Consider the following 4408-nt stretch of genomic DNA (forward strand, 5'->3'; position numbering starts at 1 on the left):
AATTGAATATATGCATTCAACATGTCAGAGCGAACGTTTTCCACTAGCCTTGAGGGCGGGATCTGCCAAATGAGGTACAGGATAGGAGTTCGGAAGTGCCGGATCCGATTGTTCCGGCAAAAATTAAGCCCTGAGTGTTGCTTGTGTGAATGCTTCATATTAATTGTACTGGACTATGTATGCATCCATGCATAAGTTTAAAGGGAGTAGAATCCTTGCAGTTGAGTAAAACAGATCCAGCTCCAAAATTAACCCCGACACCTTTTAAATTAATCCTGTCATGTAGTGTGTGTGGGCTTGGAATTTAGCATGTCTGTGTAAATATGTATATTGCTTTATACACATACAGTGTTGCTTGTGAGCATGCATCAAACTTATTGTTTCTGGCTACATATGCATTCACGCATAAAGTTTAACGGGGTAGAAACGTGACAGGTAGGACAAACAGATCCTGTCCCAAAATTACCTCTAACCCCTTAAATATTATCCCGTCATGTGTAACATGTAGTGTGTGTGGCCTTGACATTTTTGCATGTCTCTGTAAATATGAATAAATGCTCGATGAGACAAACAGTTTTGCTTGTGAGCAGGGATCAACTCATTGTTTCTGCTATATTGCATCCATGCATGAATTTAACGGGGAAACGTGACAGGTAGGAAAAAAAGATCCTGTCCCAAAATTACAGACTAATTGTTTTTCACTATATGTGCATCCATGACAACTAAGAATGTTTCTGTCAGGGGAGGTTCCCTTATGTTCAATGAGAAACAAAGTCAAAGAGGACCGGGGCTTCAAACCACCAACCTGCCAATGTCAAACCCAAAGCACTAAGCACTACACCAAGTTGGAATGCTGTAAAACCCCACCTGAAGGTGAAGCTCATCAAGGGTAATATTTGCCAGCTATTGCAGGAAAACTGTCTCTCACAGCTGAGAATTCTCCTGTCACATACTGTTCCACCTGTGTTCTATGAGATAGAATGTCCCTACTTGTCTCAAACTTGCACTGCCAACTTTCAAAACAAACACAAGTAGTTCTTAGAGTTTAAGGTTCATATCATTTAATCTTTCAAAGGAGGAAAACGTATTATGACGACTAAGAACGATGCTGTCAGACGAGGTTCCCCTGTGCTCAACGAGAAAAAAGGAAGGGGACCAGAGCTTTGTAATGTATTTCGGGGAAACTGTGAGTTTAACCACAGTAACATACGTATAATTAATTGTGATTAACCATTAATTATTTTATACACTTCACCTGATGCAGCAGAGCTAATAACAGCGACAAACTAAATACGCTCGTCCAGCGAGTGATCAGCAGGTCGTATATTAATTCTACGAAATATTACTCCCCTGGCCTGGAAAAACAATATTCTTACTGTAGTACAGTACCACTTCAGACATCTTAACGAAATCAAGCAGTTTAAATGACCTTGATATGTGATAAATAAACACAGAAACAATTCGAGCGTGGATACACATGCGGTTTATTTATCTACACTACGGGGGAACTAAAACCAACTACTAACAAAGACTAAACATTAACAAACAAACACAAAATCGTAAAACAGTAGAGAATGAAAGAAAATAGATAAAGCAAAGAAAAGGGCAGTATTAAATCAGCTATTCACATCTGCACGAACCATCAAGGACAAATCTCCTTATTTAAAAGGGGCAAAGCTTATACGCAACTGGTTAGCAATAGTTCAGATACTTGCATTGGCTTCTTTGTTTCTCGGGACACGTGCTGGCGCGCATATCAAAGGGTCCTGATGCGTGCGTGCAGAGTGAGCCGGGAGTCCGTTGGATTTAGCTGACCCAAACTGCTGGAAGAGGCTATCTCTGAGGAGAGACAGGCCTCGAGAGGTTGAAAGAACACAAACGAGCGAACGCGCACGAGTGCGAACGCCCACGAGCGAATGAACATACACAAAAGAGCAAGCTTACCTGCGTATTCAGATGTTTTAACACAGAGGGCATCACGCCCCTCCAAGGTGGGCGATCCAATGTGATGAGATAGTTTTGGACGCGAAAACATGTTTCTTTGTCCGGCACACTAACTCATTTGCATTCATGGTCACCTGGGAGTTTGGAGCAGGAATAGACTTAGAATAGAATAAAATGAGTATGGTATAAAATACATTACTGTGCTATACAGTACACCATATTCTAAGACATGAAAAGGGAAACACGTGGATATGAAACATGAAGGGGTTACAATTACATTGACCTGTAGTTTGGACATGAATGTAAATATACACAGAATACCACTAAGCACATATGCCTTTGAGGTTATAGGTGAAGGAGAATAACATAGAGGCAAGCATACAATGTGGAGATTCATGTGTATACACTTTAAACCAGTCTTTTGTGGCTAAGGAAAGAGAAAGAGACATTCTTTTGGAAGACTTTGAGGCTCTCAGTCCCTGGGGGCCACATGGCTTTTCTCACTTTGGTGAACAGTCCTGTCCTCCCCCAAGAACCTCCTTTGAAGTCTAGGGGAGAGTATCCTAATCTGTCCTGGTTTAGATGAAGGTGTTGAGAATAGGACATTTGGCCAGACTTGTTGGTGCCTGGTCATAGTCCTGCTGAGAAGTTACTGTGTTTTACGATCACAGATGGTAAACTTTGATCCGACCATACCCTACATATCCCCCCTTTCGGATGACGGGGTTTGTAGAAGCTTAGACGGCCTATGGTTGTCTGGATCGTAATGGTCGAGGTGACAGGTGGGTCTTACTGGTCCTCAGTGCTGTGGCGCACTGGCAGTAGGTCAATCTCGAGGAGGTTAGGTTCGGGCTCATCTTGCGTGCCTCTCTTCTCACGGCTCTGTTTGAATGCCCGAGGAAATGCCTCCTNCGTACACTTGTTCACTGACTCCTGCATTCCGTTGACCCTTCTGTAAAGGACGAAGGACAAGCCAAGAATAAGGGCATACCCTAATGTGGTGGTTAGGCACAGTGCAGTGTCCGCGGCGGTCCAGGACCGGACCACAGGGGAGTTGGCGAGAGCAGACATCTGATCCAGAGTCTGTAAGGCCTCGATAATAGGTAGGTTCAGTAGAAATGCCATCTCGCCTTGCTCGGGGGCTATGTGCAGAGGGATCACACTACCGAGAGAGTATGCAAGATGGGCTTTTGAGGGGGTCGGTTGGCCCTAAGGTGGCAGAAGTTTCTTGGACAACAGATGGGAGGTTGTCTCACGTAGTTTTTATGACATCAAATCTTGTCATCCACATCACGTTCCTCTTGTGAATCTTGCCGGGTGCAGCATGCTCTCTCGCCTTCACGTTTCCTGCAGTGATCACAGAGCAAAAGCAGGTGTCATGCTCCGGTGTCTTTCATTGAAGTACTGGTGAGCAGTGTAGGGTGTGACAAGGTTGAAGTCTCTTGGCTGGCACTTTGGATGTTGTGGTGGCACTGTCTGAGCTTAGGCCATCAGATCAAAAAGAGACACACACGTCGGTTGGTTTGAGGTCCCTTTGATGGCGGTGGACACAAGGGGGCTGTTCCCATCTCAGTTTACATGTTAACAGACACAAACTTCTTCAGCGTACTGCTTGTTGTTCAGTTGGTTCCTTACACTTGGCCGGCTGAGACTGGTTCCAGAGAATGGAGTTAGGCTTGTATGCTTGTTGGTTTCACCCCTTTGTTCCTGGAAAGTTGCACGGCGTGGCGCTGTGTTGTTACAGGAACAGACTAGAGGATTTTGCTTATTAGACACAGCAAGGTTCGACATCTTGAAAGGAAGGTGTTTAGCATCGCTTGTGAGCGTTGGTAGTTGCTTAAGCAAAGCTGTATTTTAGGTAGAGCCAGTGTGGGTGGGTGTGATGCGGGCGGCGTGAGGTGGTAGCTGTGGCTTAGAAGCAATGCTTGGGATGGGCGGGTGGGTTTTTGGTGACCACCGGTTGCCGCAAAATGCCTCAGTTTTCACGGGTATACTTTGAATGTTCTTTCACCTTTTCCCGCAGAGGAGAATATTGTGTTCCTTTGTGATGACACTAGGTGTCTGGAACAGGTGTTAATGCTCAACTGGCTTATGATTCGCTATGTTTCTTGCCAAGTGATAGCGTGTGAAACTTAGCTTAGCCTACTTTGAGTCTATGCAGGTAAGAAATTGTCTGATGGAGTTTTTTTTTTGTGTGAGCTGTTGCGATTTGAAGGATTAATCCGGATAGCTGTCACTTGTGCTGTGATGTTTGGGGCCCCAGCTTGAAGTGTTGTAGTGGGACAGGCTTGTCATTTTCCACAAAACACCTGCTCTGGGTGTGCAGTGCCTCACCATTGTGTCGTCGACCAAGTGGCTTTGTGTGCATGGGATCTGTGGTGAGGAGGCGTTGACTGTTAGAAACATCACAGGTTGGTGGCAGGTCTCTATGGTTACCTTCTGTGTTCTGATGTGAGTGGAACAT

This window comes from Triplophysa rosa, linkage group LG19 (assembly GCF_024868665.1).
Source record: "Triplophysa rosa linkage group LG19, Trosa_1v2, whole genome shotgun sequence".
NCBI lineage: Eukaryota > Metazoa > Chordata > Actinopteri > Cypriniformes > Nemacheilidae > Triplophysa > Triplophysa rosa.